The sequence below is a fragment of the Haemaphysalis longicornis genome, unplaced genomic scaffold, assembly GCF_048455015.1.
Source record: "Haemaphysalis longicornis isolate Haplotype H1 unplaced genomic scaffold, Haemaphysalis longicornis Haplotype H1 scaffold_1, whole genome shotgun sequence".
NCBI lineage: Eukaryota > Metazoa > Arthropoda > Arachnida > Ixodida > Ixodidae > Haemaphysalis > Haemaphysalis longicornis.
In genome coordinates this window covers 361,186,101-361,207,427 of record NW_027526203.1, presented here as the reverse complement: position 1 = coordinate 361,207,427, position 21,327 = coordinate 361,186,101, and the positions used below count along the sequence as shown (strand labels likewise).

Here is a 21,327-nt window from a genome sequence, read left to right as displayed (position 1 = left end):
TGCTCAGAGGTTCGGCCCCGAGAGGGAGCCATTGTGACGCATCCGGTGACGTCCGTCAGGGTGCCCGGCTGGTGACGCGGCCGCGGGTAAGCGTGCCGCCTGGGGTCTCTTCTAAAGAGTAATACCATTCTTGCTTAGCTGAGATTCGCCTCATTGCTCGAAGCAGCCATCAATCAGAGGAAAAGATTACGCGCCAGCAGAACCTCTATCTCTGGTCCTCTATCTCTGGACCTCTATCTACCTCGGTCTCTGTTTATATATAACTCATACTTTTTCATTTTAACAACCTCCCAGTGTAACTGTCCGTACACAACCGAAGTACTTCTGATTGATTGATTGTGGGGTTTAACGCGCCGACGCAACGCAGGCGATGAGGCGCGCCGTAGTGGAGGGCTCCGGATTAATTTTGACCACCTGGGGATCTTTATCGTGCGCCGAAATCTCGTACACACGGGCGTTTTTGCTTTTCGCCTCCATCAGAAAAGCGGCCGCCGCGGCCGGGAATCGAACCCGCGACCTCGTGCTCAGCAGCGCAACGCCTTAGCCACTGAGCCACCGCGGCGGGTAACCGAAGTACTTCTAATAAAATAAGATACAAGCGAAGGATATGATGATCGTAATAAAAGTGTGGAGTGATAAATGACTGCTGAAAGTCAAAGGACGGTTATTAACGTGTACATTTGCTTGAAACGGCCCAACGTGCACGCGGTCCGATCATCACGCCTAGGCCGTCAATTGAGAGCCTAACAGGATGTCTTGACGAGAGGAGTACTTCTCGTCTAGCACCGTCCATGAGTACCTTCGACGCGGCTGAGATACAGCTCAAGTGTTAGTTGCGCACGGCGCAAGGAGAGCATCGGCGCAAACGTCATGCAACCAGCCTTCGTGAGTAACTCGCGGGGCATTTCATGGTGAAAAGAAACACATCTCTGGCGCCATGCGCTCCTCTCACGCGCCCCACAAGTATGCCGCGCAGATAGCGTGCAGGGCTGCCAGCGGAAACAAGCGGCGCCTTTGTCCGTGTCGGGGCCAGCTCCGACCGCACCATTTCACTATAGCCGTATAAGTTCAAAGTATTTTGTCTTCGCCCTTGGTACGTCTGAAGGCACACAAGCGAGGCGCAGGGTCGAGGGCGCGCTCAAAAGATACCCTCGGGGTTTTAAGCGACGACACCTGGGTGATGAGGTGCGCCGTAGTGGAAGGCTGTGGATTAATTTGGACCACTTGTTTATCATGCTCTGAAATCGCGACACACGAGCGTTTGAAAATCTCCCGCCGCGGCCGGGAATCTGACCCGTGACCTCGTGCCCAATAGCGCGACGCTTAACCTGGATCGCCCGCGTCCAGACGAAAACTGTAATTATACAACTACGAAGCACGGTTGGATAAAGCAATGCGTTAGTTCAAATGTTAAAATGCAGGCTTCGTGAAATTAACGAGGTAGCCTCGTTATTTTAAAAACAAACATTAAAAAACAAGCAAACGAATAAGCACACTGTCACGAGGCATACGCAACTTTCTAGTGCAAACGGCAGAGTATAGCACGAACTATGTCAGTCGGACGTTGGTTGGGCGTACCGTTCAAAATATTTTTTACATGCAGCTACCCAAGCGCATACAATATCCGCCAATTTAGGCCATTTGATTTGCGAACACTGCACTGTCTTAGAAAGTTGTCAGTCAGAGAGAGGCCTCAGGTGCTTCAGTTATGCTCAAAAAGGTAATGAGAAGAAAATACAAGTTTCGGTCACTAAAAAAACAAACAACACACTTCGTTCTCTCGATAGCAATGATACCAACTGTATTGTATTGCAAACCTTCGAACAAATAATGGAGATATTAAGGAAAAGAGATGAAGCAGTGTCGACACCCCAGACACTTTCCAGCAATTTCTGAATCTGAGCCACCGCCTGAGCCTATAGGACTGGGCGATTGAAGTGGGGCCCCTAGCTCTGAACGCTAACGTGCGGTTAACACATTGATAACTACGTTTGTTACTGCTTGCCCAATTAGTACGTCACTAGCTCCGGCCCGTATTACGTCAATGTAGCGCGAAATTTGAAAGTTCTTCAATATGTTTTCCTTTTTCGGTTAAAAAGACGTCTTTTGCGGCTGGAATGGAACTGAGTTACCAAGTAATATAGTTCTTTCAAATTGAGCAAAGCTGTATTCTGTCTTCATGGTCACTTTAATGGCAGTTGCCTGCAGACGGGCGCTATTCGCAAACAATTTTGAGTCATGTCGTCTGTGGGGAATAGGGTGGGTAGCAGAGTCTGAACGCTGGAAGGTTTATGACCCTCGTAGCAGCCCTACTCGTCGTTCCGCTTTCAGTGACACGAGGTGGAGCCGTATGACTGGACCTATGGTCTCTCTCTCTCTCTCATGGGAATGCTAAATCATCCCAACAGGCTACTAGGTGCCAACTTCGGCTACAGGATAAGGGTTATAACTTCAGGAATACTAATCCGCCACCATCTGTGGAGCGGGATTCCTTCTCCACCGTGACGCTAGCGAGAGGGAGACAACCGCTACGGACTCATCGCACAATACGTGGTTTTGATCCGGCTCTGTATTCCGCATCGTCACATTAGTGAGCAGCGGAAGAATTACGAGGTGTGGCGGAGTGCGTGCGTACAAAAGCAAACTTTTCTACAATACGAAAAACAACTGCAATATCCAATTTAAAACCGCTTATATTAGAAACCTATTCTACTTTAGTATTACTCAAGCAGTGTAAATGTGTTCCAGTGTGTAAAGCATATGTTAAGAGCTAGCGTTCATCTGTAACGATTTTGTGATTTTTGACCAAAGTTTTCACTTGAAATGTAATAGTCGCCTTCTTTACATCAGAAATGTGAAGCTGATAATACCGCTATAATGTTTTATGTATTTTCTCCATCTGTAAAGAAAATAAGCGCCTCAACTTACGCGAGGCGCGCTGGGAGATGCGTCGTTCACTGCGCATGTGAGCAATTGAGCTCGTATTGATCGATAATTGTTATCGTTTCACAAATCTGTCGTTGCGACAGCTCATCTATAGCGCTATATTTTACGGTTCGTAGTTTCAGTATTCTTAAATTTCGGAGTCCGATTTTTTTTTGCCACTGGAGAGGTATTTCTTTTAATCTTGCCAATCAATTATCTCTGGATTAGATACTTGCTATTGTTCTTTTGACGGTTTGCTTTTTGTCTGTGCCTTAGGACGTCTACTTTGAGTGTTAAAAGGCACTGTAAGAAGAAAAAGTGTTGTGGATTATTTATTTATTTATTTATTTACTTATTTACTTATTTATTTATTGTTTGTTTCCCGCGACCACCACTACGTGGGCAAGAAAGGATGACGTCAGATTTTTTATTCTTTCAGTACCACAGAGAGATAGCTGCGAAAACCTGCATTGTAATGCTTCAGACCATTGCTGAATATAGCGAACCTCATCGGATATTTTGCTGGTCCACCATAGCAATTTTCGTCCATCCAACCATATGGCATGGATTGGCCAATGTTCTCGGTATTTTCAGCCAGTGTTCTCGGCATTTTGCCCTCCCGTCGTACAATTATGCCGCTGGCGATTACGTTGCGTCTGATAACTACTTGTCTAATAGTTGCTGGTCTCTTGTGATAAAGCCCCCTTCCGTTGATGACCGCATTGGTAAATGTTATACAGTTATTCTACAGTGAATGCACATGTTTATGACAAAACCGTTCGTCAAGAAATGATAATTCCCTGACTGGTTTTCAGAGGAACTGCAAGCGGTTCTGAAACGTAAAGGCCGTGCGCAGGGACATACTCGCCAATCGCAGCCGGCAGCTTGGAGACAGGAGTTCAGGCATTAAATAGCCCTGTTCAGAAAGCTGCGCGATTGAGATCGGACGAACTATATACTATGTAACAATTGCAAGATATTTATAGCGACAGAAACCGCTAAACTACACTGGACAACAATGGTAACCGCGTTGCAGAGGTTGCTAATACCGCCTCGACACAGTCCGGACTATTCTGAGAACACAGAACACCTGTTGTGTGTTCCCAGAATTAGTGATGAAGACTTCAGAAAGCAATCGATGTCCTAATATGTCATTTTCTTTCGGCCCTAACGATATTCTGTCAGCGATATTAAAAGCTTACGGGGAGATATTAATTCCAATACTAACTGTAATACTGAAGTCAATTCAAACTCAACCTTTCCCAGATACATGAAAGCTAACACGCATTCTTCCTGTCTTTAAAACTGGCGCTAAATGTAGTGCCAGTGACTACCGGCCTATTTCGCCTCTGGCGTCCAATCTTTGCGTAAACGCACGACCGCAGTACAAATATTAATCCAGTTGGTTTTATGCAACGAGCGTGCGAACCGGTGCTTTGTTAGAGCCAGGTTCATACTGTGTGTGTTGACCTGACATAGGCGTTTGCTCTCGTCAAGCGTCACGTGTTATTTACGAAACGGTCCTTCATGAACACCAACGAATTATTTCTTGACCTTTTAATAAATCACTTCCGCGGGCGGACCTGCTAGGTCAATGTTAATAGCCAGCAGTCATACTGTCACTGAGCGCCCGTTTTCGGTATTTGTTAACGATCTTTCGACCCCTGTAAAGCACTATTTTTTATTTTATAATGACACCAAATTTTTAATGGACGTTTCATGTCTTTGGGGTTGTAGGTATTAGCACATTCCTTAAAGCACTCTGGTATTAGTAAAAAAAAACAACAAGAACGTCGATATAATCACCGGTGCGAACAGAACTATTATAAATGCAGCGAAAACATGACCTCCTGCTTTTTCGGTACTCAGACGAAGATTTTATTTCGCCTCAAATTTCTACGACCGCTAGTGTCCACTTTGACGGCAATCCTACTTCCACTCCCCATAACTCCTCGGTACTTGGAAGTAATTTGCAACGTGTGTGTGGAATTCCATAGTTCTGGGTCTTTTCTGATACTTTACCCAGATGCCTGTTGCCCATCTCTGAAATATGCCTTTGTAGGCTGGAATGACACGTGCACACCAAACAGCGCAGCTATTGATAAAATACGAATACATCGTTACCCATCCTTACACATCGCTTCCCTTGAGAGCCCACTCACTGCGCACCTTTGGACTCGGGAGTGTTTCCAAAAATGTCCGGGATCCGTTTTTCTACAATGCACCTGAATGGACAATCGCGGCGTCCACAGGAACAAATGTGGCAAATAAGGAGGCCCGGTGCATATGACTCGGAAATGTGACCCACGCTGTGACATCGCGCAGGGCAAGCCGTCATGCTTGCATTGCCCAATGTCAGAGCGCGAACCACAGTATGTTTCGCGGGGTGTCGTCATTGGCCTGTTTTACCGCTTTGATCAGTGATTGGCCTTCTCTGTGTATTGTGGGGAAGCATAATCGCGGGAAGTTTGTTTTTTTAGAGTTTAGGCGCGACAAAGCTGACCTTACATAGAGGAATTGTTCCCCTCTGTCATCAAACAGACGGGGTATAAGTTAATCACGGGAAACATAGCCGTGCTGAACTCCGTTCTGTGGTCCCGCTGGCAGACCTTTTTAAAACCAAGAAAACACCGCCCTTTTGGAACCGTCGGATCCTGAAACAGGCAATGCTCAGGCTCAAGAGCAGTTGTCTCATATCTTCCATCCGAATATCTACATATTCAACCGCTCAGTCCACCCGTTCAGTTTAGGCATTTGCCCAGCACAATGTCGCTCTCCTTCTTTCTCGTACAACTCATGGTATGTTCGTTCATTCCTCCATCTTAAGAAATTAATTTTTCTACGGTACTGGTGGGCCTGCATTTTTCTGCTTGCATTTCTTGCCTTCCCTTTGATTTGTTGTCAGTGTTAGATATTTTTATTTCCACTTCCTACGTTCGTTTGAAGCGACTGTACGTTCGCACTGACCCAGTGCGAAGTTTATTTTTATCTGCTAATTTGGGTAGCAACGACTCTCTTCTTCTTCCCTTGACCCCATCCTAGGCAAAATAAAGTTTTTTCTACTCTACTCTCTGCTGTTTTGGGACACTTCGTCTGGTCTCTCATTGTACATAGTGTGACTTGTTTTCTCGTTTTTTTTGTATTCGTGCTCCACTCACTGAAATGACCCATCAGCTGTCTCTGGGCGCATAAACAAACATTTGAGTAATTGATTACTATATACGATGATTATTTACACAAAGCAAAAAGAATTTTAGGGACACACCGAACGATTGAGAGGTTGCCAGTAAGCGAGCGATCCTTACGTTTAAAAATGCATTACCACAACTTTTGTTTCATGGGTTTGTTTCATTTACCCATTTCAAAATTTTGAATGGTCTTACCCTAGTTTTTTTTTTTTTTGTCCATTTTTTGCATTTGAAAAAATTTCAATACAACAGGAAGAGTGTGCTTTGGATGGGTGACTACCATGCATAGTTACTGCTTTAACCTCGCATACCTTTCGCGTTTCTAAGCTATTAAAGGGCCCCTGTTCAAAGCCCTATTAAATGGCGCGTGGCCTTTATGGCTATCATAAACACTAGCACAAGACATCACTGATGCTATCAACAGACAGTACAATGCGAGGAAAAAATAGAGACAACACGTTAACGTCGGGCTATTCAAAACCGATTTAAAACCATCGGTGAAATTGCGCCAGAAAACGTGTCACATAGACATATTGGTCTCGATTCGTTCGCGGGCAAATCATACGTAGGCGTACGCGGGAGCAGCCTGGTAACCGCCACCGCGGCCAGAGGATCCTTGCAAAAGGAACACTCACAGCGTTCCAACGGTGGGCGAGTTGTAGGCGACAGCTGCTGTTGTAGCTGCTGCTGAAAGCAGCGGACGACAATCCCATTCGCACGTGAGCGGCAGCTGTTGGTCACGATGGTCGGCGGCCGAGATAATGCTATGAAACGGCGCCTACAACTTCGCCGAGGCACAAATCCCGCCGCTCAAGGTTGTATGTTTATCCACGTGGCGGCCAAGAGGAGGGAACGAAGCACGGGCAAAACAAACGTAAACACGGCGCACCGACGTGCCAGCTGATTGAACGCTCCGCCGCCAACACAAGACGCCGACCGTACGCGCGACCCGACTGCCGCTCGTTTGCTGGCTACACGCGGGCCAGCTTCGTACGCGCACAGACGCGCAGACGTCGCGGTTCAAGTTCAAGCAGCGCGCTCTGCTTTCGCGAGTCGGTCCCGCCACCTGTTGGGCGCAGAAGCTGACTCACTGACTGACGCGTCTGCACTATCGCCATCTGACGGTAGCACGCGCAGTCGTGTTTTGCCGTGCAGCTGTAGTGGACTGTGGAGTAGTGGTGTTCGTTATTTCCGGCGTGTGCTGCCCGCGCTGCCGCGTACTTTGAAGTCTTGGGGAGGAGTTTGCATCGATAGCTTGCACAGCCTATGACAAGCCAAGCGTGACTGAAATGGCACAACATTGGTAAGTATTCACGAACAGTCATTGAAAGATACATTAAAAAGTTCGGTTAAGAACGCCAAGACTGATTCTACACAAGCTACAGAAGTCACGGGCTCCGAAACCTGGGCTAGAGCCCTGCATGGGCCTGATTTTAAGGACCAGGCCCGGCCCGAGCCCGCTTTATGAAGCCCGAGCCCGACAAGGGTCCGTAGCAGCTAGCCTGGACCCGGCCCTTAAGTGAGATTGGCCCGGGCCCGGTCCAGGCCCGTTGTCTCAAGCCCAGGCCCGACCCGGACCCGCTAATTAAATATTTAGGCCTAAGGAGTGCCCATGTGTGCGTGACCACGCCCGGGCTTGGTTAGTGAAGGAAATTTATATTTGGTTGAGTGTCTTCGTAGCGGGCAATCAGACCTAGCATGAGTCGAGTCTGTACAGCACGTCATGGATTGAAATGCAAAAATTTATGGTTAAAGGAGCCATGAAGAGAAAATACAACTTCGTTTAATTTGAAAGAACTAGGATTCAGTATGTCACTCAGCTCCATTAGAGCCGCAAAATATGTTTTTTAACGAAAAAAAAGCAAGAAGTATTTAAAAACTTTCAAATTTTGCGCCACAGTGACGTGTTATGAGCAAGAATGACGTCATACGGGCCCAAAATAAAACATAATTTTCAGTGCCGTAACTGCACCTTAACGTTCAAGTGATGCGGTCAAATGAAACTAGAGGCCGGATTACAGACGTCCAGTCATGTGCCGTCGCGACAGGTCAGCTAGGCGGCCGCCAATCGCACAAACAAGGTTCCGTGACGTCATAGATAAGTTGCGGGAAATTGGCTAGGGGGTCGCGACTGCTTCAAACGTTTTCCTTAATATCTCCGTTATTTTTTCGAAGATTGCGATGATATTGGGATCATTGTTATCAGGACTAAGCAGTCTTTCTAATAAACCCAACTTGTATTTTGTCTTCATGGCTCCTTTAAGTACTGCACGCACTTTAGCTTCCACCGTCTCGAGTTCGCGTCACATCGGCCTTGTATTCTTACATCAGCTTGTATTCTTACATCAGAGACACCATCACCTTTCGAATTGTTGGAACTGTCACATGGTTGTCTCGGCCACAAGTTGGTATAATAAATGTTTGGTGCCGCGTTTCAATGCACGAGTGTGCACGCGCATTGAAATGTTCTACCTGCAGTGGTTGCTCAGCAGTTGTTTCCCTAGCATATGAGTTAGATTTCCGTCATCGGCAGCGGCATTTCGATGGGTGCGACATGCAAAACACACCTGTACATAGACATAGGTGCAGAGCTCAGGTTGTCCTAATTAATTTCTTCCCCGCTAAGGTTTCGTTGTAATCATGCTTTTGGTATGTTATACCTCAAAATATGAAATGTTGATTCGGTGCATGAAATACGATTAAAGTTACAGCCCAGTGAATATCAGACCTAGCAAAACACGCTTTTAAAACAATGCATAGAACTAACATCAAGAGGCACATAAAAATAAACTCACAACATTCATTTTAATGCTCTTTTGTACACATCACGTCAGAAATATTGACGGCCAGGCCCAGGAATTCAAGCCCGAGCCCGACCCGGGCCCGCGGCTTCGATCCCAAACCCGGCTCAGGCCCGAGCCCGGCTCCGTCTTGCGGACCGGGCTCGGGCAGGGTAGCACGCATTTTCCCGGGCTCGGGCTCATTTTATTAAATGCTGTCGGGCTCGCTAGGGCTCATATTTTAACACTTTTTCGGGCTCGGGGATGGCTCGGGCTTTTACCTCAATGTTTTGTTGCGCTCTGGCCGGGCCCGGGCCGTATCTCTACCGGGCCGGGTCGGGTCGGGCCGGGTCGGACCGGGCCTACAAATTCCGGCCCGTGCAGTGCTCTAAAATAAGCAGACAATTACTGTGGAGTGTTCTGAGACGCCCGAGTTTAGAAGACGAGTTACTAAAATTCTTTAGGGCAGTACATCACGATGCAGTTGACATGGGGGGGGGGGGAAGCAGAAATGCACTCAGCAGCAAGTCTACATCTATAGAGGGTTGAGACAATGACACCCTTTGTGCCCAATAACGTTCAAGGTCTACACAGCATGATTAGAAAAGGAGTTTATTTATATTTTCGCGTAACCTAAGTGAGTAACAAACAAATTGAGAATTGTCGGAGGGACCTCGTCACATAATGTAATTTCAATCAAAAATTACAAAAACATTAACGATTACTAGCGAAGTTTGCGAAATTTGTTCGCAGCGCGAACTAGAGTCTTCTCGGTCACGGCGCATATCTGCTGCGTCTCAGGAAGTGATCGCGTTATCGGCGAACGCCGCGCTTCTCTGCCGTTATCTCGCAGCGCGTCGCCGCCGCCGAGCATGCTGTTGCAAATCGTGTGTGAACCTCCCGCGCAAATGTCACGTGGTTCAGGTGAGCCACGAACGGATGAGGGGCGGCTGGCGAAAGTGTGAGGAGGAGGCTCCTCAGCGGCGAAGCATGACGAAAGTGTGAGGGAGAGGCAGTGAGAGAGATGACGCCACAGCAGCGCATGCCGCCCTCCCCCTCAAACTTCCGCCAGTAGCTCCGACGAGCGTCTCGTGTGGGCTAAGCATACTGTCCTCCCCCTCACACTTTCGCCACACTTTCCTCCGCTGTTTTCATTCTGTCTTCGCTCGCTTGTTTACAACTCCGTTGCCGTCGGGGCATCGCCGCCGCCAAACCACAGTAGGGTGATTTCAGATAAGATCGAGCAAAGGGTGGCTGGTCGACTTCTTCAATTAATTTGCTTGAAAATATTTTATATCATGTCCTGATTATTCTGATGCCCAGATTCACCAATATTTTCCCTGGAAAAATTTTGTCTCACTAAAAAATATTGGGACGCGACAAGGTGGACCCCCGCTGCTACTTGACAGTGCGCCTCGGCCATCTTTACCGACGTCTGTCGACGAAAATATTTATGAGGGGTAATTCATAAATTTTATACTCAATTGACGCCTGCTGTGCATTTCTCCAAAAATGTATTGTTGTTGACAAGTATGTAAATTTTTCGCAATAAAATGTCGAATTCCCCTCAGAGCCCAACTTTTTGTAAATTAGAGCCTAAATATTACAAAAAGTACTTAATTACAACCTTCAAATTTCCTCACGTGTACTCCATACGCTTTAAACCAACACGCCGAACATTATATTTGTATACAGTACAGTTAGGATGCAACGGGCACGCGAGTTTGAAGAAAAACCTGAAAAACAAAGTTCAGACGCTAATATAAAAAAAAAAATTTCGATTTTTCTGAAATTCTTCCCAGATGTAGGCCTCTACATGTATTATCGCGATAAATTTAAATAAGAACAACGGTATGTAATCCGTATTCTAAGCGAGGGCTGCGCTGCGCCTGTAGTAGGAATAAGTTACCAGAGGGCTTTCCCAACCTTATGCCTGCTGTGCATACACGACCCGTCGCCAGGGAGCGCAGAATGAACTGAAAACCACGCGCACCGTTGTTATCACGATAGTATTTGCCTTATCATCAAAAACACGTTGCATCACTTTGTTCCTGGAGCGCGTACAGCGCGAGAGTGGAGCCTTATCAGCCCGACTCTCCATGTCGCTGAATATGGTGCTGAACGCAATATTTTAGTCGTTTTTACTCCAATCTATACACTATAAATTGGGCGCAGATTGGTTGTTATGGTGCGGACGTCGACATTAAAATTGCCATTTTTTCTGTTCTATTCTCACTTATTATATCCGTGGAGGGATCGGTTGCCTTTTAAAACACATATAATTTATACAAATCTGAGGGAAGTCGCTATCACTACAGTACGTCGTGGAGAGCAGGGCAGACAGGGCTCCTCTCTCGCGCTGTACGCGCTCCGGGAACAAACTTATGCACCATTCTTTTTTGATAACGCAAGCACATGTGAAATTTACGAATTTTTACTTACGAGCATAAAATTTACGCATTGCCCCTCATAAATATATTCGTAGATAGGCGTCGCTAAAGTAGGCCGAGGCGCATGAGCAGGTAGCGGCGGGTGTCCACCTTGTCGGATTGCAAAATAGTTTTGCAGTTAGACAAAATGTTTTACGGGGAAAAGTTTGGCGAATCTGGACAGTAGAATAACCAGGGCATCGTATAAAAAAATTTCAAGCAAATCGAACAGGTCGACCAGCCACCCTTGCTTCGATCTTATCTGCAATTAATCACCCAGTATATCGGCCGCCAAAGTGCTGTGCACTAAAAATGCAGCAAGCTGGTAAGCAGTTTTTCGAACATCTTAAGTCATGATCAGGTAACGCAAAAACAAAACATGAAATGAGAACCACGCAATGACGCTTCATTACATGTAGAATATGAGTAGATATAATTTAAACCTAAGTAGATATAATTTCAATACTTTACAAAATGAATGTCATGTGTAACTTGACTTTGGGTATTTCTTTGGGTTTACTATCCCACGACGACACACCAGTAAACTTTACGTTAAGTTTGCCGCAGTTCGTGCGCACTTGGGCATCAGGAAATTGTTGCGGCAGAGAATCAGGTGTAATTAGTGTTGGTGAGACGCTCCCGCGACAACCATTCGATGGACATATCGCTATGGACAAATCGGTACATAAATGCAGCCAGATTTAAAATGAGTAAGTCGTTTGCAGGAAGCACAACTAGGAAGCTGAAAAAAGGTCAGTCAAAGTTAAGCTTATGCATAGCCTGCAGAGCAGCATCACATACTAGGAACTCAAGGTGGGACATTATAATACAGAAACGCTATTTAAGTACCCAGACGACGTCGTTATTTTGGGTGATAACCAAAGGGATATGCAACTGCTCAGAAATATTTTTCGCCAAAAAGCCAGAAACCTCGGATTACATTTTAGCGCTTAAAAGTCGGGAATAGTGGCTTTGAACGACATTTATGCAATTGCAATCCAACATGTTGGAATACCCAGAGTCAATGAGAACAAAATGTTTGGGACTGCGCATAAATGAAGGAATAACAACTAAAAACTCACGAGGACCATCTTAAAGTCAAAGGAAAGAGAAACGCGGCTATAATGAAACATAGAGTGCTGTGTGAGTATAACAAATTAGCAGTACAGCGAGGAATATGCAAAGGCGTGGTGGTTCCGGGCCTTATCACGTTTGCGAACGCAATGCTCTGCTTAAAATCAGACACGCTATCAGGCCTAGAAATAAAACAAGTGAAGGTAGGCCGTATGGCTTGAGTCGCGCATACTAAAACATAGAACGAAGCACTGCAGGTATATATGGGCTGGGCCAAGTTCGAGAAGCTCAGAGCAAAATATGTTCCGAGGAGAGGTAAAGAACAATGGACAGCTACAGTGTTCAAGTATACCTACCTCTACGCTAGAGCCAGCCGTACTGATTTCGCATAGATACATGGGCATACAACAGCCAGCTGCGGCAAAATACAGCTTCTTAGCGCGATCGGCGCCGCTACCGGGACGCAGCGGCAGCAAACTCTATTGCTGGCCACTTGCGCGTGTATTTTCTACATCTTTTCTCATGCGCCAGCACCTCACCGGAAAGTTTCTCGAGGAGAGGCCTACAAGGGCGGGGCTTGTCAGCGGACTTTGCCTGGACGCTGCCATACCAAAATGGCGTTAAAAAGACCCTTTCTGATTGGGTATACCAATCTCTGCGCCGAAAGTGAAGGCCAATGAAATCAGCCTTCAGGAAAAATTTATGTCGGGCTCCGGCTCGCCCTTGGCTCTTTATGACGCGCTCTTAAACGTCACAAAAGAATGGGAAGGAAACTGGAGGGAGAATAGCCAGCTTTAATTATTTGATTCTCAGCAAACAAGGCGTCGTTCGGTGCCCGAACAAAAGCCGAGAGGGCTACGAAATGCGTGATGCTTCAATTAAAACAAAAAAAGTTATTCAGCCATTACTGTCGCTTTGATTAGCCCGCAGTTTTTTTTTTCCTCCGTTAGTTCCCTCTGCGGTGTAGGGCGCTAACTGAGGCGGGTAGTCCTAAAGATTCGAAAAGCGTGGGGAAAAAGGCTATTGGGTGTGTCGATTGCAACTGCGCTAGGGACCTTATGCTGTCAGTTCGGTGCCTCTGCGGCCGTCACGAACCGGTGCGAAAGCCATCCCTTCACGGACACACGCACCGCAACTCTAGAGGCGTGCGCAAAATTGGTATTTCATTGCGTGAGTATCGCTCCCTGTCCGAAAAGATCGTTATCAAACGCTCTTTTTTGAGGGGGGAGAGAAGGAGGGAGGGGGGCAGTTCCAGCTTGGAAAAGTTGCCAGGCATAGCAAGCGGACAACAGGGCTTAGGCGAAACACAAGGAAAGATGGCAAAAACGCGACTGCTTGTTTGTGCTGTGTTATTTTCGTGTAGTTCATTTTACTTGCCCATCCATCACGTACAACGAGGCCGCGGTGCGTGTTCGGATGGATCACAAGAAGCAGGCTATTCATAAATCTGGGGCTCAGCCAGACGTTTATACAAATACAACAGGGCGCTATAGAAGGAAGGAGGTAGAAGGAAGGCGGGAAAGTTAACCTGACTAGAACCTAGTGTCCTATATACTAGAAGAAGAAAGAAGTCCAAGGAGAGACATACATATTGGGGACATACATGTATTGTTAAACAATAATAATGTAGATGATGTTTTGAACGGTTACCTAAGCATGCCATCGCTCGAGTGTTTCGCGCTCTCATTGGGCATGATAATACTAGCTGTGGGGGCTAAGGCTTCTCGCGTTAGGCATCTTTTTTAACGTCAAGGCCATATTAAACTGTTCGCGCCACCAGCGACTAGGTACGTCTTCACCACCTTCCGAGATGAACGCAATTCCGTTTCTGACGCTGGGCGCACGTTTTGAGGACCTAGTAACGCCGCTGTGTAAACACGACTTCGCGTACAGGACAGGAGTTCATCTCGAATAATAACCGCGCAAAAGAACTTTGACGAAGAACTAAGAGCTTTTTGCGTAATTAGCCGGCGAGAGTTGCTGCCAAAAGAGTTATAAATGTTTCTTTTTCCGTTAACTGTTTCTATGTTTTCTTTTGACAGAAACTTTGCAGAAAACTTCAGGTTGAATTTAGGCGGGAAAACAATGTGAAGTCTTGAACATGAGCAGACTCACACGGTCCCTTGGCGCAAGCAGTGCGTGAGGTATAAAGTATGCAGTACCGACGGATACGCCAATCAAATATCGCCGAATGCCCGAGAGCGTGGCGGCGCAGTTATTTGCTGGCAAACGGCCCGCAAGGGGGTTGAAAGAGGTCCGTTCGGTACGGGCCACCATCCAAGCGCCAAGCCCAACTCGGAAGCTCTCGATCGCGCCTCGATGTAAGCAAACAAGGATCCCGAAGCGGCGCCGATGACTAAAACAGACGTGTTCCCGTTGAACGACGAGGACATGACGTGCGCGCTATATATACGCGGAAGCGGGGATTTCGTTGCCGGAAAATAACTCGGAGGTCCCAAACATTTTTCTCACCCCTTCCCTCCTTATTTTCGACCAGGAATGCGCATGGAATGTGCGCGTGTGCGCATAAGCACATTACGGAAGTACAAGGCCAAAGATAATGAGTAAAAGGAATCAAACGTTTAATTTACGCTCACGGAGTCTTCGCGTCTCTCGTGTAGAGTGCACGAAGTCACCGTACCTGTGTCTTACTCGCACCCCGCCTCTTTATGATTTCCCTTAACCCTCCTTTTGTTCGGCAGCGAATCACAACAGAGGTGGAGGGAACCGGAGGCAGCATTTTTATTTTGAAGCGGGATGTATTCGCCGACCCTACCCGCATTTTCCATTTCCTGCTGCCAGCCAGCAGTACACGAGTGTGACAGTCCCTTGGCGCCACAAATGTCCGGCCAGGCCGACTACCATGCCGATCCACCTGCACCAAACACGCCCATTCCCCAGCCACACATCCGGAGAAACTGCTGAAGATGCTGCGTTCCTGATGCGCTTGGTTTGTGGGACGACGAGCACTAAGAACCATACGTGCACGGTCTAAAATGTATCACCGAGAGTTCGGGCGGAATTTCTGCGAAATGGTTTTGTAAATATGAACCCCGACTTTACAAAATCCATCTAACGACAAAGTGGCCAAGGGTTCGGTTCCCCGCCCAGAACGACAAGATTCCGTAACACTGAGAGTCCCCAACTTGCGGGTATACGCAAGCAAAATAGACGTAAGGTCTCCTTCCGTACTTCGAAATATGCTAAAAGAAAACAACCAAAAGAGCGAATAAAGTGCAGCTCGCAAATAGCCGCAGAAGCGTGCGCGTGTGTGGCGGCTTTTTTTTTTTTTTTTTTTTCGTGCTCGCCCGTAGCGTCACTGCCCGCGATGCTCTCGATACTTACTCTGTCTTCTTTAAGCTTGTGGTCCAAAGTGCATACCGAGGACGCTTAGGCGCGCGCCAGTGAAATATTTTCGATTATATTTAACCTCGAATTTCGCGGGCGTTTTTGTATTTAGCCTCCATTGCAAGTACGGCCGTCGCTACCAGGCAGCAATAGAAGCTATGCCGCAGTACACATCCTGGAGTGCCACTCAGAGCGCAGCTCATTTTCCATCACCAAGACTCGAGGAACTCTGCTACGAAGAAGGTCGGTCACACATTAAAGTATTTGGAAGCACGGCTGGTGGCTTTTTTTTGATATTTATGCTGTTATAAATCACAGTGTACACTGTTTCTTTTTCTCCCTCGCTAGCAACTCAGAGCGAGAGAGGGAGAGAGAGAGATAGAGATTGTGTTACGCGCCACGTTCCTTTTTCACCCTCCCAGCCCCGCCATTTTTTTTTTTTGGGGGGGGGGGGAAAGAAGGCTGCGGATATTTATTGTAATAAACAACCGAAAACAACAAAAGTACTCTGTGCTGGTACGCGAATATGCTTCTAGGAAACGACTTCAGGGAGCAGTCACCAGACGATTTACGCAGCGCAAGATTAACAAAAAGCGAAACAAGACCCCGAGAAGAGCTTTTTCTCGAAAACAGGCTGGAAGTTCGTTTTCCGAAACGTGCGGCACAAAACCTCAGTAGCACAGGCGCATACTCGGGATAATTTAGCAGCTTCAGTCGCGCATCGTGAAAGAACGCCGTACACGCCTACGCACGCATGCAGCCCTAGCTGCGTCCCGGGCACCACTGATATCCGGTTACTGCCGCGGGGCTTCCACGCACGATGTTACGGCGACTCGCAACATTGGAACTATACCAAGTATACATCGCCCAGGAGAATGCGGAAAGGGAACCTACGGTCTACATCGCGTGCGAGACCACACCAAGTGCACTTAGTAGCACATTGGAGTTTTTTAAACTGAAGATAACAGAGAGAGAGAGAGAGAGAGAGAGAGAGAGAGAGAGAGAGAGAGAGAGAGAGAGAGAGAGAGAGAGAGAGAGAGAGAGAGAGAGAGAGAGAGAGAGAGAGAGAGAGAGAGAGAGAGAGACTGGGGAAGAAGCACGGCATAACAAAATGGTCATATAACTGGGCATATAACGGCATATAACTGGCAATAGCGAGCCGCTTTAAGTTCTACGTTCGAGTTAAGGTTACTAAGAATGCGAATGTCACACATAGGCTTTACGCAGATACTTTCCCATACACCGTACGCAGTTCTCTGTGATGTTCGTCGAGCAAAGCCTTATGTGCCAATATTGCAGGTGAAAATATCACAAGAAAAAAATGGCTGATGACTTAAATATGAATACGCTGGAATTGAGCAAAAGTATTGGTTGCGTGACAAAGCGTATCTACAGACATATTTGTTAGTACTGGGTACAAACCGCACAATGACAAGAACCAGGTTCAGTTGGGCACGATACGTGAAACGCGTGCAGCGGAGGCCAATCGCGACAGCACATGTGGCCTCAGCCGTTGGTGACTTCCAGTTTCTTTGTGACGTCATACTTGCCACTCAATCCAATTCCATTCAAGTAAATTACACGCTCATCCCTCCAATATGCAATGCGTTTTACTGCTCTGATGACTCTATAACTCTGGAGACTATGATCCCCGCAGGCATCATAAGTAATTATCAGTCGCAGCTTTAGTACAAACAACATGAAGCGGCTTCCGAAAGCCACGAAAACGCCCGTGTGTCGAAACTTCTGCGCACGTTAAAGATCCCCAGGTGGAAGAAATTAATCCAGAGCCCTCCACTACGGCGCACCTCATAGACCAGGAGCACCACCGGCATGTAAAACTAAAAAAAAATGAAACTTTGTTTCCCGTAGCAGTTTTAGCAGCCCTACCGGGTTCGCCAAAACCGCCATGAAATAGGTTTTCACAGCCCATATTTATCTGCTATTATAAACCTATAATCTCACGAAGTTTCATCAAACTAATTGCCTCAGAAATATGTTAGCTAGCCAAATAACACTGTCGTGTTCAGTTTGTCGAACTCGTTTGAACAGGGGCCAGGTCGATAGGATCGTAAAAACAGCGCGCCGATAGGCGAGCGCAAGCTTATACTTGCACTGTTTCTATCACTCCCGCATGACGTATTTACTGGGCCAAGGCAATAGTGTAGAGTGTGTGCGTGCGTGCGTGTGTGCGTGGGTGTGGGCATGTGTGTGTCAAGTATTCAATAAAAGGCCCCCAGGCCTTTTAATAAATACTTCCACAAAACCTCATGCAACCCTATAGAGCGATATTGGCAGATACCCTTCAGAGTCAGCTTTACTGCTACACAGAACTGTCTTGCTGAGAAGCCAGCTTTTTCAGGGGAAATACAAGAAGACTGATTTCAAAATATGATGGACCTAGCGCCTTTTATTAAATACCTTCATAAGACCCAAACTAACCTATGGAACGCTATACACCGATCCCCTTTGAAGTCGGCTGCGCTACCTAACACAAATGCATTGCTGAGAACAGGTGGAATATGAGCGGTCTTATATGACCGCTTATATACAGTCTTACACGATCTTATATACGGTCTTATATCAGCGGTCTTCAGGTGGAATATGAGCGGTCTTATATGAAATTATGTAGGCCCTAGGACCTTTTTACGAAATACCTCCATAAGTCCTGATCATCCCTATGGCGCGCTATACACCGAGCCCCTCTTATATCGGCTTCACTATAGTACACAAGTGCGTTGCGGGAAGACGATTTTTCTAGGGGCAATATTAGCGTTCTTTACGAGAACATGAAAGGCCCAGAACCTGTTATTAACAGCATTTTCCTGCGAGGCGAAACTGACACACAGCAAATGTTACTGACAGACAGACGGGTTCCCTCGAGTCCGTGCATAAATGCTACGCCTTTAAAATTGAAACATACCATGACTGGTTTACACTTAGTTGCTTTCTGTTAGTGTCACAGCCTGCGGGCTCCAGAAGCCTACAACGCAATTTTTAGCGGATATAGGCATTGTACCCGCACACTATTAACAATACTGGCACTACGAAGGCACTTTCTGGGGCAGACGGGACTCGTGTGCGCAATTTTAAATGCGTAGCATTTCTGTGTGGACGGCCCTCTGTGGACTTCGTGAGTTCACACTTTCGCCGGATACGAAAATGCTACTAACAAGAAGCTCTAGGTAATCATGCTCTAATGTAAGAACGCGTATATTGCCCCTGTAAAGATGTTTGGTTAAAGCGCTTGTGCATACTAGTGAAGCGGGCTTTAAGACCGCTTATATTTTCAACAAGTAATGTGTTCTCAGCAATGCATTTGTGTGAAGTAATCAAGCCTACTTCAAAGGGACTCGGTGTGTAGCGCTCTTTAGGCATACTGGGGTCTTCTGAAGGTATTTACTGAATGCAGCTAGGGTCATTATACAGTATCAGAGTTACTGTACTGTCCCTGAAAAAAAAAAAAGTCTTCCGAGCAAAGCATTTGTGTACTCTAGTGAAGCTAACTATAAAGGGACGCGATCTATAGCGCTTCGTGGTGATCTATGGTATCTTATTGAGACACTTATCAAGTTTCTAATATTATCCATAGAAAAATGTCCCCATAGAAATACAATTGTGCGCAGTAGTGATGCCGACTTTACGGGGACAGTGTATAGCAGAGCGGCTGACGCAGTTATACTCATTTCCCATTTCGCAGCTTTCGCAATTTTTTTACTGTTCTTTATTTTTAGACGTGTTATTTTTATAACAATCGTTGAGGCGAAAAGATTAACTATAATGTCTTGTTCATGAGCAATATACGAGAATTTAATTATAGTTTCACCTTTTTTCACACAAGAACAATGTCCGGGAGGCCACAAGGTGGTTTCGTTCACCTGAGGAAGCGTTTATTCTCGAATGTATACCCAGCGTCACACATTGCACGAGTCGGGTCAACACACTCTTGCACACATTTAACGCCACCTGCATACAGCTTGCATGACACATTCCGTAGGAACGACGCGATGCTATCAGTTGAAGCATACGCTCCTGTCGAGGACTCAGCAACGCGGGGTCTGCCCTTCGACAAAAAAAATAAAAAATACGGAACTCTTTTCCCTCTCTCCTGGACGTTTCTAGCCAAGCCTATTCTTCTGCTCTGAGAACTTCTGATTCCAGCCACCGAAAACGAAAAGATAACGAGCGCTCGATCTGCATACCGTCCATTACGCAACAATAATACCCGCACCTGGTATTGAGGAGAAGCTCAAACCAACGAAGTCAGCCGCGGCTACCCATCCTCTGCTTATAACAACTCTATCGGTAACTTTTACTTCGGCCGATGACGTGCGTGCACGTATACCTCACCTTCTCCGTCTCGGTTCTACTACCCGGACATGCCGCAGCAGATGCCGGCTCGAGTTTCACCACTTTCGCGTTCCTTTCCGATTACGTTAGATAACACTATTTAGGAAAAGGTTTCCGTGCCCTTCACCAACGGCGCCTACGCACGTGAAACGGGGCATCACTGAGGCTTTTCACCCACCGCGGCGGCCTCTCACTGGCACGAATGCCGGCTTCGGTTTCCGACCATGACGAGCAAAGCGAAAAATAACGAGGGAACCTAAGCACCCGTTGTGGTGTAGTGATTACGAAACCATGTATGCGTCTTTTTGCTTCTTCTCTCAGTCACTATCGACGCGGTACATAGCCACGTTCGCATCGCCAAGCAAAGAGGACTTTAGCTGGGACGTATACTTTGCTACCCCTAATGGCTACTTCTGCGTTTAGATTACGCAAATAAGCCGTGCAGGCCTCAGCACATGTCTTTAACACCCGTTTACAAATGCCACAGCACCATCACTTAGTTCAACCTAGTCCTTTCATCTTTGCGTCCTTTTCTTATTCACTACACTACCATGGCTCGGAAAATTTCCCGCGTTGGTACCGCCAAGCCAATTAAGAGAACATTTAGCCGGGAAGTACTTTGCTACTCGTCTAATTGTTACCTCAGTTTTGCATGCTTAAATCACTCAGGTACCCGCCGCGGTGGCTCAGTGGCTAAGGCGTTGCGCTGCTGAGCACGAGGTCGCGGGATCGATTCCCGGCCGCGGCGGCCGCTTTTCTGATGGAGGCGAAAAGCAAAAACGCCCGTGTGTACGAGATTTCGGCGCACGTTAAAGATCCCCAGGGGCCAGGTGGTCAAGATTAATCCGGAGCCCTCCACTACGGCGCGCCTCATCGCCTGCGTTGCGTCGGCGCGTTAAACCCTACAATCAATCAATCAATCAATCAATCAATCAATCAATCAATCAAATCACTCAGGTAGGCCTCAGTACATGGCTCTAACACACGTTCCTAAACAGAAGGCCACAACGCATTTACTAGGTCCACCTAGATTCGCCCCGCTCGGGTCTTGTGGATGCGTGCCAATCTAGCATTCCTGATAATCCTGATCGGAATCCCACCCAAACACAAATTCACTGAATTTACTTTTCCTACCAGTTTCCCCGCTGCAAAGAGGCAGACAAAGAGGTTTCTGAAAAGGAGCCACGGGGGCCGGGATCGAACCCGCTCCCTTGGGTAGCAGAACTCTGCTTA

General features: G+C 46.9%; 1 protein-coding gene across 3 annotated transcripts in view; it reads right to left on the bottom strand.

Moving 5' to 3' along the window:
• LOC144154988 (breast cancer anti-estrogen resistance protein 3 homolog) overlaps positions 1-21,327 on the bottom strand; it is a 239,710-nt gene that overhangs the window by 164,998 nt on the left and 53,385 nt on the right. Inside the window, exon 1 of one of the 3 annotated variants that reach the window (XM_077686154.1) lies at positions 6,749-7,107. The exons of the other annotated variants lie outside the window; for them this stretch is intronic. The gene's annotated coding sequence lies outside the window, so the exon portion shown is untranslated. Of the gene's footprint in view, positions 1-6,748; positions 7,108-21,327 lie in introns of those variants that run through there. 3 annotated transcript variants of the gene reach the window in all.